The sequence below is a fragment of the Arachis hypogaea genome, chromosome 12, assembly GCF_003086295.3.
Source record: "Arachis hypogaea cultivar Tifrunner chromosome 12, arahy.Tifrunner.gnm2.J5K5, whole genome shotgun sequence".
In the NCBI taxonomy this organism is placed as follows: Eukaryota; Viridiplantae; Streptophyta; class Magnoliopsida; order Fabales; family Fabaceae; genus Arachis; species Arachis hypogaea.
In genome coordinates, this window is record NC_092047.1 from 88,961,112 (window position 1) to 88,974,401 (window position 13,290).

The 13,290-nt window shown below is 39.1% G+C and overlaps 1 non-coding gene across 1 annotated transcript; it reads right to left on the reverse strand.

Moving 5' to 3' along the window:
* Nucleotides 1-5,038: 5,038 nt before the first annotated feature.
* LOC112730986 (small nucleolar RNA R71) lies at nucleotides 5,039-5,146 on the reverse strand. The gene has a single exon (XR_003166783.1). It is a non-coding gene; the product is annotated as a small nucleolar RNA R71 (small nucleolar RNA).
* Nucleotides 5,147-13,290: the final 8,144 nt, after the last annotated feature.

The window sequence follows — 13,290 nt, forward strand, 5'->3', positions numbered from 1 at the left end:
TGCACCAAAACCTACTATATCACAACCAATACAACTCCCCACTCTACCCCCCACCAATCGTACCTCATTTTAAATAGTCTCAAATCCAAAATTCTCAAATCATAACAACACAAACATCAACAACACAGTCCCACAGACAATGTTCTTGTCCATTATCATTAATATCATTATTCATCAAACTTTCTTACCAAACCGAAAATCCACCCAAAACATGATATTATTCATCAATGGAACATCAACAATAATTTATATTCCTAATATTCACTACATCATCAACTAACAATCATAAGAAACAATCATCAACCCGTTATCATACTAATTCAACATCCTTCATAAAATTCACTAAGCATTTAACACAATCATACAATTCCAACCTATCCTATGGTCACCTAGCCTAAGTTTTCACAAGACATTATATATTAAATATGAGAAACCAAAACCATACCTTGGGCGATCCCTCATAAAACCCGGAACATCACCATTTGTCACTGTTCCACAAAACTCAAGCTTCTAAGGTCACACCAAACGGGTCTTTGGTTCCCCAAAATCCAATATCAAGTCTCCAACTCCACCAATTTGTTTCTAAAATACACAATCCAAAATAATTTTACAAAATAACACTAAAATTACCTTAGGGTTCATGATGAGCGGATAATTTATACGCTTTTTGGCATTGTTTTTAGTATGTTTTTAGTAGGATCTAGTTACTTTTAGGGATGTTTTCATTAGTTTTTATGTTAAATTCACATTTCTGGACTTTACTATGAGTTTGTGTGTTTTTCTGTGATTTCAGGTATTTTCTGGCTGAAATTGAGGGACTTGAGCAGAAATCAGATTCAGAGGTTGAAAAAGGACTGCTGATGCTGTTGGATTCTGACCTCCCTGCACTCAAAGTGGATTTTCTAGAGCTACAGAACTCGAAATGGCGCGCTTCCAATTGCGTTGGAAAGTAGACATCCAGGGCTTTCCAGCAATATATAATAGTCCATACTTTTGCCAAGAATTGACGACGTAAACTGGCGTTCAACGCCAGCCTTCTGCCCAAATCTGGCGTCCAGCGCCAGAAAAGGATCCAAAACCAGAGTTGAACGCCCAAACTGGCACAGAAACTGGCGTTCAACTCCACAAATGGCCTCTGCACGTGCAACACTCAGGCTCAGCCCAAACACACACCAAGTGGGCCCCGGAAGTGGATTTATGCATCAATTACTTACTCATGTAAACCCTAGTAGCTAGTTTATTATAAATATGACCTTTTACTATTGTATTAGGCATCTTTTGATCAGCTTTTGATCTTTTGATCATCTTTGGATCTTTGGATTACCTTAGGGTCCTTTGATCATGTTTTAGGGGGCTGGCCATCTCGGCCATGCCTGGACCTTCACTTATGTATTTTCAACGGTAGAGTTTCTACACTCCATAGATTAAGGTGTGGAGCTCTGCTGTTCCTCAAAGATTAATGCAAAGTACTACTGTTTTCGATTCAATTCTTCTTATTTCTCTTCTAAGATATCCATTCGTACCCAAGAACGTGATGAAGGTGATGATTATGTGTGACGCTCATCATCCTTCTCCCCTATGAACGCGTGCCTGACAAACACTTCTGTTCTACATGAATTAAGCTAGAATGAATATCTCTTAGATCTCCTAACCAGAATCTTCGTGGCGTAAGCTAGAATGATGGTGGCATTCAAGAGAATCCGGAAGGTCTAAACCTTGTCTGTGGTATTCCGAGTAGGATTCAATGATTGAATGACTGTGACGAGCTCCTAACTCGCGATTGCAGGGCGTTAGTGACAGACGCAAAAGGATAGTAAATCCTATTCCGGCATGACCGAGAACTGACAGATGAATAGCCGTGCCGTGACAGGGTGCGTGAGCATATTATTCACTGAGAGGATAAGATGAAGCCATTGACAAGGGTGATGCCTTCAGACGATTAGCTGTGCCGTGACAAGGCATTGGATCATTTTCCCGTGAGATGACCGAAAGTAGCCATTGACAGTGGTGATGTATCACATAAAGCCAGCCATGGAAAGGAGTAAGACTGATTGGATGAAGATAGCAGGAAAGCAGAGGTTCAGAGGAACGAAAAGCATCTCCATTCGCTTATCTGAAATTCCTGCCAATGAATCTACATAAGTATCTCTATCCCTTTTTTTGTTTATTTTAATCTAATAAAGTATCATGTTTAAATCCGCCTGACTGAGATTTGCAAGGTGACCATAGCTTGCTCCATACCAACAATCTCCGTGGGATTCGACCCTTACTCACGTAAGGTATTACTTGGGCGACCCAGTGCACTTGCTGGTTAGTTGTATCGAAGTTGTGACAATTATGTATTGAGATCAGAGCACCAAGTTGCTCACGTTGCCGGGGATTGTTTGAGCCTGGACATCACAATTTCGTGCACCAAGTTTTTGGCGCCGTTGCCGGGGACTTAATTGTTCCTGTTTGGCGCCAAGAATCGTCTGAGATCCCAATCCCGGCAACAACACCAAGTTTTTGGCGCCGTTGCCGGGGATTGTTCGAGTTTGGACAACTGACGGTTCATCTTGTTGCTCAGATTAGGTAATTTTCTTTTTATTTTATTTTCAAAAATTTTTCAAAAAAATTTCTAAAATTTTCTCATCTGTTTTCGAAAAAAATAAAAATGTTTTCAAAAATAAATTATTCTATGGCTTCAAAATTTTTAAGAATGAATTCTAGTATTTCATGAAATATGTTGAATCATATCTGGCTGTAAAGCCATACCCAAACTACTTTGGGATTGGTATTCAACTAATCACTCCAGCCCATGTAATTATATGTTGCAGCCTGGCTGGCTGTAAAGCCATGTCTAAATTCATTTGGACTGAGGCAGCAATTTGTTATCAAGAGCAAGCTAGTTGGAGTTAATCCACCTGCTACTGTTTCTGATCACCTGCTGAAGCTTGGCTGGCCATTGGCCATGTCTAGTGTTTTGGACTGGAGCTTTCTTTGAAAGCTTGGCTGGCTAGTGAGCCATGTCTAATTCCTGGACTGAAGCTTTAGACTAACATGGCGAGATTCCTGGAATTCATATTAAAAATTTTGGAATCCTTATTTTTTCTTTTTTTCATATAATTTTCGAAAAAAAAATTTAGAAAATCATAAAAATCAAAAATATTTTTTGTTTCTTGTTTGAGTCTTGAGTCACATTATAAGTTTGGTGTCACTTGCATAAGCATCTTGCATTTTTTTCGAAAATATCATGCATTCATAGTGTTCTTCATGATCTTCAAGTTGTTCTTGGTAAGTCTTCTTGTTTGATCTTGATGATTTTTTGTTGTGTCTTTTCATGTTTATCATATGCATTTTTGAATTCTTAGTGCCTAAGCATTAAAGAATTCTAAGTTTGGTGTCTTACATGTTTTCTTTGCATTAAACATTTTTCAAAAATATGTTCTTGATGTTCATCATGTTCTTCATAGTGTTCTTGGTGTTCATCTTGACATTCATATCATTCACGCATGCATTCATTGTTTTGATCTAAAAATTTCATGCATTGCATAATTTTCATGTTTTTCATAAAAATTTCAAAAATAAAAAAAAATATCTTTCCTTTTTTCTCTCATCAAATTCGAAAATTTGGATTGACTTTTTCAAAAATTTTTAAAATCAAATTGTTTTTCATGAGTCAAATCAAATTTTCAATTTGAAAATCTTATCTTTTTCAAAATCTTTTTCAAAAATCAAATCTTTTTCAAAATTCTTAATTATTTTCGAAAATTCCAAAAATATTTTTCAAAAATATTTTTCTTATTTTTATAACAAATTTTCGAAAATAAAATAATCAATTAATGTTTTGAGTAAAAAATTTGAAGTTTGTTACTTGCTTGTTAAGAAAGATTCAAACTTTAAGTTCTAGAATCATCTCTTGTGATTTCTTATGAATCAAGTCATTAATTGAGATTTTAAAAATCAAATCTTTTTCAAAACTAATTTCTATCATATCTTTTCAAAATATCTTCTTATCTTATCTTTTTCAAAAATATCTTTTCAAAATATCTTTCCTAACCTCCTAACTACTTATCTTTTCAAAATTGGTTTTCAAAATTTGTTTCAACTAACTAACAAACTTTTTGTTTGTTTCTTAACTTTTTCAAAACCACCTAACTAACTCTCTCTCTCTCATTTTCGAAAATATCTCTCCCCTTTTTCAAAATTTCTTTTTAATTTATTAATTATTTTAATTTTTAAAACTTAATTTTCGAAAATTACTAACAAATTTTCAAAAAAAAAAAAACCATTTTCAAAAATCACTAACTCTTTTTCAAAATAATTTTCGAAAATTATCCCTCTCTCATCCTATTCTATTTATTCATTCATTAACTAACACCTCTTCCTCACATCATCACCAAATTCGAACCCCCCTCTTCTATCTGTGTTCGAATTTCTTCCTCTTTTCTTCTACTAACAATAAGGATCCTCTTTACTGTGACATAGAGGATTCCTCTTCTTTTCTTTTTCTCTCCTCTTTCTTATGAGCAGGGACAGAGAAAAAGGCATTCTTGTTGAAACTGATCCAGAACCTGAAAGGACTCTGAAGAGAAAATTAAGAGAAGCTAAATTACAACAATCCAGAGACAATTTAATTGAAAATTTTGAACAAGTAAAGGAGATGGCAGCCGAACCCAACAACAATGCAAGGAGAATGCTTGGTGACTTTACTGCACCTAATTCCAATTTACATGGAAAAAGCATCTCCATTCCTGCCATTGGAGCAAACAATTTTGAGCTGAAACCTCAATTAGTTTCTCTGATGCAGCAGAACTGCAAGTTTCATGGACTTCCATCTGAAGATCCTTTTCAGTTCTTAACTGAATTCTTGCAGATATGTGATACTGTTAAGACTAATGGAGTAGATCCTGAAGTCTACAGGCTCATGCTTTTCCCTTTTGCTGTAAGAGACAGAGCTAGATTATGGTTGGATTCTCAACCTAAAGACAGCCTGAACTCTTGGGATAAGCTGGTCACGGCTTTCTTAGCTAAGTACTTTCCTCCTCAAAAGCTGAGCAAGCTTAGAGCTGATGTTCAAACCTTCAGACAGAAAGAAGGTGAATCCCTCTATGAAGCTTGGGAAAGATACAAACAGTTGACCAAAAAGTGTCCTTCTGACATGCTTTCAGAATGGACCATCCTGGATATATTCTATGATGGTTTATCTGAGCTATCAAAGATGTCACTGGACACTTCTGCAGGTGGATCCATTCACCTAAAGAAAACGCCTGCAGAAGCTCAAGAACTCATTGACATGGTTGCTAATAACCAGTTCATGTACACTTCTGAAAGGAATCCTGTGAGTAATGGGACGCCTATGAAGAAGGGAGTTCTTGAAGTTGATACTCTGAATGCCATATTGGCTCAGAATAAAATATTGACTCAGCAAGTCAATATGATCTCTCAGAGTCTGCATGGAATGCAAGCTGCATCCAACAGTACTCAAGAGGCATCTTCTGAAGAAGAAGCCTATGATCCTGAGAACCCTGCAATAGCAGAGGTGAATTACTTAGGTGAACCTTATGGAAACACCTATAACTCAACATGGAGAAATCATCCAAATTTCTCATGGAAGGATCAAAAGCCCCAACAAGGCTTTAATAATGGTGGAAGAAACAGGTTTAGCAATAGCAAACCTTTTCCATCATCAACTCAGCAACAGACAGAGAACTCTGAACAAAATGCTTCTAATTTAGCAAATCTAGTCTCTGATCTATCTAAGGCCACTGTAAGTTTCATGAATGAAACAAGGTCTTCCATTAGAAATCTGGAAGCACAAGTGGGCCAGCTGAGTAAAAGGATCACTGAAATCCCTCCTAGTACTCTCCCAAGCAATACAGAAGAGAACCCAAAAGGAGAGTGCAAGGCCATTGACATAAGTGCCATGGCCGAACCTGTGAGGAAAGGAGAGGACGTGAATCCCAAGGAGGAAGACCTCCTGGGACGTCCAGTGATCAATAAGGAGCTTCCCTCTGGGGAATCAAAGGACTTTGAGGCTCATCTAGAGACTATAGAGATCCCATTGAACCTCCTTATGCCCTTCATGAGCTCTGATGAGTATTCCTCTTCTGAAGAGAATGAGGATGTCACTGAAGAGCAAACTGCCAAGTTTCTTAGTGCAATCATGAAGCTGAATGCCAAATTATTTGGCATTGATGCTTGGGAAGTTGAACCTCCCTTGTTCATCAATGAACTAAGTGATCTGGATCAACTGACATTGCCTCAGAAGAGACAGGATCCTGGAAAGTTCATAATATCCTGTACCATAGGCACCATGATCTTTAAGGCTCTGTGTGACCTTGGTTCAGGAATAAACCTCATGCCCCTCTCTGTAATAGAGAAACTGGGAATCTATGGGGTGCAAGCTGCTAAAATCTCACTAGAGATGGCAGACAGCTCAAGAAAACAGGCTTATGGACAAGTAGAAGATGTATTAGTAAAGGTTGAGGGCCTTTACATACCTACTGATTTCATAGTCCTGGATACTGGAAAGGAAGAGGATGAATCCATCATCCTAGGAAGACCTTTCCTGGCCACAGCAAGAGCTGTGATTGATGTTGACAGAGGTGAAATAGTCCTTCAATGGAATGAGAACTCCCTTGTATTCAAAACTCAAGGATCTCCCTCTGCAACCATGGGGAGGAAGCAGGAAAAGCTTCTCTCCAAGCAGAGTCAACCAGAGCCCCCACAGTCAAACTCTAAGTTTGGTGTTGGGCGGCCACAACCAAACTCTAAGTTTGGTGTTGGAGAGTCTCAACAAAGCTCTGTACATCTGTGAGGCTCCATGAGAGCCCACTGTCAAGCTATTGACATTAAAGAAGCGCTTGTTGGGAGGCAACCCAATGTTTATCTAATTCTTATTTTTCATGTTTTCTTAGGTTCATGATCATGTGGAGTCACAAAATAAATAGAAAAATTGAAAACGGAATCAAAAACAGCAGAAGAAAAATCACACCCTAGAGGAGCATCTGTCTGGCGTTCAGCGCCAGAACAGAGCATGGTTCTGGCGCTGAACGCCCAAAATGGGCAGATTCTGGGCGCTGAACGCCAGAACAGGCATGGTTCTGGCGTTCAACGCCAGAAATGGCACACAGATGGGCGTTGAACGCCCAAAAAGGCCACCAACCTGGCGCTGAACGCCCAGAGTTGGATACAAAGGCATTTTTACATGCCTAATGGGTGCAGGGATGTAAATCCTTGAACACCTCAGGATCTGTGGACCCCACAGGATCCCCACCTACCTCCACTCACTTCTTCTCACCACTCTCTTTCACACAACCCCACAAACATTCTTCCCTAAAAACCCCTCACCAATCACCTCAATCTCTCTTCCCCCACTAAACCTTCACCACTCACATCCACCCACTCTTCCCCATAAACCTACCTCATAAACTCCACCTACCTTCAAAATTCAAAACCAATTTCCCACCCAAACCCACCCATATGGCCGAACCAATACCCCCTTCCCTTCCCTATATAAAGCCCCCCATTCTTCTTAAAATTCACACAACACAACCCCTCTATACCCTTCTTGGCCGAACCACATCACCCTCTCCCTCTCCTCCATTTCTTCTTCTTCTTCATCTATCCTTTTGTTTATTGCTCGAGGGCGAGCAATATTCTAAGTTTGGTGTGGTAAAAGCATAGCTTTTTTGTTTTTCCATTACCATTGATGGCATCTAAGACCGGAGAATCCTCTAGAAGAGGGAAAGGGAAGACAAAAGCTTCCACATCCGAGTCATGGGAGATGGAAAGGTTCATCTCCAAAGCCCATCAAGACCACTTCTATGATGTTGTGGCCAAGAAAAAGGTAATCCCTGAGGTCCCTTTTGAACTCAAAAGAAATGAGTATCCGGAGATCCGACATGAAATTCAAAGAAGAGGTTGGGAAGTTCTAACAAATCCCATCCAACAAGTCGGCATCTTAATGGTTCAAGAGTTCTATGCCAATGCATGGATCACCAAGAACCATGATCAAAGTAAGAACCCGGATCCAAAGAACTATGTTACAATGGTTCGGGGGAAATACTTAGATTTTAGTCCGGAAAATGTGAGGTTGCCGTTCAACTTGCCATACATGGAAGAGAACGCACGCCCCTACACAAGGAGAGTCAACTTTGATCAAAGGTTGGACCAAGTCCTTATGGACATATGTGTAGAAGGAGCTCAATGGAAGATTGACTCCAAAGGCAAGCCGGTTCAACTAAGAAGATTGGACCTCAAGCCTATAGCTAGAGGATGGTTGGAGTTTATTCAATGCTCAATCATTCCCACTAGCAACCGGTCTGAAGTTACTATAGACCAGGCCATCATGATCCATAGCATCATGATTGGAGAAGAGGTGGAAGTTCATGAGATCATACCTCAAGAACTCTACAAGGTGGCTGACAAGTCCTCCACCATGACAAGGTTAGCCTTTCCTCACCTCATTTGCCACCTATGCAATTCAGCTGGGATTGACATAGAGGGAGATATCCTCATTAAAGAGGACAAGCCCATCACTAAGAAAAAGATGGAGCAAGCAAGAGAGCCCAGTCATGGAGCTCAAGAGGCACAAGAAGCTCATCACCATGAGATTCCGGAAATGCCTCAAATGCACTTTCCTCCACAAAACTATTGGGAGCACATCAACACCTCCCTAGAAGAATTGAGTTCCAATATGGGACAACTAAGGGTGGAACATCAAGAGCACTCCATCATGCTTCATGAAATAAGAGAAGATCAAAAAGCAATGAGGGAGGAGCAACAAAGACAAGGAAGAGACATAGAAGAGCTCAAGGACATCATTGGTTCCTCAAGAAGGAAACGCCACCATCACTAAGGTGGATTCATTCCTTGTTCTTCTTTCTTCTGTTTTTCGTTTTCTATGTTATGTGCTTATCTATGTTTGTGCCTTCATTACATGATCATTAGTAGTTGGTAACTTTGTCTTAAAGATATGAATGTCCTATGAATCCATCACCTCTCTTAAATGAAAAATGTTTTAATTCAAAAGAACAAGAAGTACATGAGTTTCGAATTTATCCTTGAACTTAGTTTAATTATATTGATGTGGTGATAATGCTTCTTGTTTTCTGAATGTATGCTTGAACAGTGCATATGTCTTTTGAAGTTGTTGTTTAAGAATGTTAAATATGTTGGCTCTTGAAAGAATGATGACTAGGAGACATGTTATTTGATAATCTGAAAAATCATAAAAATGATTCTTGAAGCAAGAAAAAGCAGCAAAGAACAAAGCTTGCAGAAGAAAAAAAGAGAAGAAAAAAGAAAAAAATAGGCGAAAAAAAAAAAGAGAAATAGAAAGAAAAAGAAAAAGCAAGCAGAAAAAGCCAATAACCCTTAAAACCAAAAGGCAAGGGCAAATAAAAAGGATCCCAAGGCTTTGAGCATCAGTGGATAGGAGGGCCTAAAGGAATAAAATCCTGGTCTAAGCGGCTAAACCAAGCTGTCCCTAACCATGTGCTTGTGGCGTGTAGGTGTCAAGTGAAAACTTGAGACTGAGCGGTTAAAGTCAAGGTCCAAAGCAAAAACAAAGAGTGTGCTTAAGAACCCTGGACACCTCTAATTGGGGACTTTAGCAAAGCTGAGTCACAATCTGAAAAGGTTCACCCAGTTTATGTGTCTGTGGCATTTATGTATCCGGTGGTAATACTGGAAAACAAAGTGCTTAGGGCCACGGCCAAGACTCATAAAGAAGCTGTGTTCAAGAATCATCATACTGAACTAGGAGAGTCAATAACACTATTCGAAATCTGGAAGTTCCTATAGATGCCAATCATTCTAAACCTCAATGGATAAAGTGAGATGCCAAAACTATTCAAGAGGCAAAAAGCTATAAGTCCCGCTCATATGATTGAAGCTCTGCTTCATTGATAGTTTGGAATTTATAGTATATTCTCTTCTTTTTATCCTATTTGATTTTCAGCTGCTTGGGGACAAGCAACAATTTAAGTTTGGTGTTGTGATGAGCGGATAATTTATACGCTTTTTGGCATTGTTTTTAGTATGTTTTTAGTAGGATCTAGTTACTTTTAGGGATGTTTTCATTAGTTTTTATGTTAAATTCACATTTCTGGACTTTACTATGAGTTTGTGTGTTTTTCTGTGATTTCAGGTATTTTCTGGCTAAAATTGAGGGACTTGAGCAGAAATCAGATTCAGAGGTTGAAAAAGGACTGCTGATGCTGTTGGATTCTGACCTCCCTGCACTCAAAGTGGATTTTCTAGAGCTACAGAACTCGAAATGGCGCGCTTCCAATTGCGTTGGAAAGTAGACATCCAGGGCTTTCCAGAAATATATAATAGTCCATACTTTTGCCAAGAATTGACGACGTAAACTGGCGTTCAACGCCAGCCTTCTGCCCAAATATGGCGTCCAGCGCCAGAAAAGGATCCAAAACCAGAGTTGAACGCCCAAACTGGCACAGAAACTGGCGTTCAACTCCACAAATGGCCTCTGCACGTGCAACACTCAGGCTCAGCCCAAACACACACCAAGTGGGCCCCGGAAGTGGATTTATGCATCAATTACTTACTCATGTAAACCCTAGTAGCTAGTTTATTATAAATAGGACCTTTTACTATTGTATTAGGCATCTTTTGATCAGCTTTTGATCTTTTGATCATCTTTGGATCTTTGGATTACCTTAGGGTCCTTTGATCACGTTTTAGGGGGCTGGCCATCTCGGCCATGCCTGGACCTTCACTTGTGTATTTTCAACGGTAGAGTTTCTACACTCCATAGATTAAGGTGTGGAGCTCTGCTGTTCCTCAAAGATTAATGCAAAGTACTACTGTTTTCGATTCAATTCTTCTTATTTCTCTTCTAAGATATCCATTCGTACCCAAGAACGTGATGAAGGTGATGATTATGTGTGACGCTCATCATCCTTCTCCCCTATGAACGCGTGCCTGACAAACACTTCTGTTCTACATGAATTAAGCTAGAATGAATATCTCTTAGATCTCCTAACCAGAATCTTCGTGGCGTAAGCTAGAATGATGGCGGCATTCAAGAGAATCCGGAAAGTCTAAACCTTGTCTGTGGTATTCCGAGTAGGATTCAATGATTGAATGACTGTGACGAGCTCCTAACTCGCGATTGCAGGGCGTTAGTGACAGACGCAAAAGGATAGTAAATCCTATTCCGGCATGATCGAGAACCGACAGATGAATAGCCGTGCCGTGACAGGGTGCGTGAGCATATTATTCACTGAGAGGATAAGATGAAGCCATTGACAAGGGTGATGCCTCCAGACGATTAGCCGTGCCATGACAGGGCATTGGATCATTTTCCCGTGAGATGACCGAAAGTAGCCATTGACAGTGGTGATGTATCACATAAAGCCAGCCATGGAAAGGAGTAAGACTGATTGGATGAAGATAGCAGGAAAGCAGAGGTTCAGAGGAACGAAAAGCATCTCCATTCGCTTATCTGAAATTCCTGCCAATGAATCTACATAAGTATCTCTATCCCTTTTATTGTTTATTTTAATCTAATAAAGTATCATGTTTAAATCCGCCTGACTGAGATTTGCAAGGTGACCATAGCTTGCTCCATACCAACAATCTCCGTGGGATTCGACCCTTACTCACGTAAGGTATTACTTGGACGACCCAGTGCACTTGCTGGTTAGTTGTATCGAAGTTGTGACAATTATGTATTGAGATCAGAGCACCAAGTTGCTCACGTTGCCAGGGATTGTTTGAGCCTGGACATCACAATTTCGTGCACCAGTTCACTAATTAGATAAATCGAAGCAAGACTTAGCACATTCACAAGGTCAATATGATCCTAAACATCAAGATTTAACCAAATCTCAACACATGCACTCATTAATTTTTAAAATTGAGGGATGAGAAGCTAGGAATGAGAATAAAGCTTACCTATGAAATTAGTGGAATGGTCTTGTAGAGCTTGTCACGGTGAACGCGTGGCCACAAACGTGCGGTGATCGGAGCTCCGGATTAAAAGTTATTGAGAATTGAAATTTGAGTGAGGGTTTTAGGTTTCCTCCTTGTTCTTCCCCCTTCCCCAGCGTGATTTCTTGTGTTTGGAAAGCAAATGAGCTGAAGCTCATGAGTATTAATGAAATGGGTTGGGCCTTGGGCTCAATACGGGTCCAGTTTGTTCGGTTTGGTCCGTTTGGCCCAATCTTAGGCCAAACTCTTTAAAATTAGTGTCAAAATTCTTATTTTAATTAGCTCTACCCCAATAAACTATAAAATTTCATTTTATAATTACTTAGATTAATAATTAATTTATTAGCTAATTATTTACTAATTTTTCGGGTTTTGCACTGCATCGCAGAGCTCCATGCCGCCGTGCTGGCCGCCAGAAACCGCAGCTAAAACCTCTGTCTTCTTGGTAAGCTCTAGCTTTGTTTCAGATTTCCCTCTTTGTCCATTGAGATCCTTGTTATTGTGAGAGTATGTTGTTTGTGCCAGGATTTTGATTATTGCGAGTTACTTGGTCATACGCCGTTATTGGGGCCACCACTAGAGCTACTACTGTTCAGTTTAGCTGTTCTTCCTTGTTACAATAGGTATCTCTGTTCTGAAACCCTCGATGTTAATATTCTGTTATGTGTTATTAAGAATTTCATGATGTTGATATTTTAGGATTGAGTTATCGAGGCTGCATGTTGAAATAGAAGTTGTTTCTGTTATTGCGGAAGTAAGCGGAGCTGTGGATGCAGCTGCCGCCATTGCGGGCTGAGAGAAAAGGGTTTCTTTAATGCGTTTGGTTTATGGGTTTCGATTATTCGAGGAAGGGACTTTTCTTAAAACTTATTTTATATCGTAGAATTGTTGTAAATAGATATTGATGTGAAAAATATATTCTATTTTATAATTTTGTGAGTCTTATGGATTGAATTGAGTTGCTATGGATGATGGTAAATGTTTTTCTGGTGGAATTATTGACTGTTGAGAAGGTTGAATATTTTGAGTTATTGATTTTGTTAAATTGGAGGTTGCCGAATTGGTTTTCTTGAGATTTGGAAATGTTTTGTTATTGAAAATGAGTTGACCTTTGGAAAGATTTAATATTAGAATTTTGTTTGATTTTGGAAATGAGTTAATTTTTGAAAAGATTTAACATTGGAATTGGTTTAGTTTGGAAGAGATTTAATATCGTAATTTGGTTTAAAACAAATTTGGAAAGGATTTAATATTTAAAAACAGTTTGATTATTGGAAATGATTTGCTATTTGAAAATGGTTGAGAAAGGTTTGAGGAATGTTTAGATGGAACTCGAGAAAGGAGGCA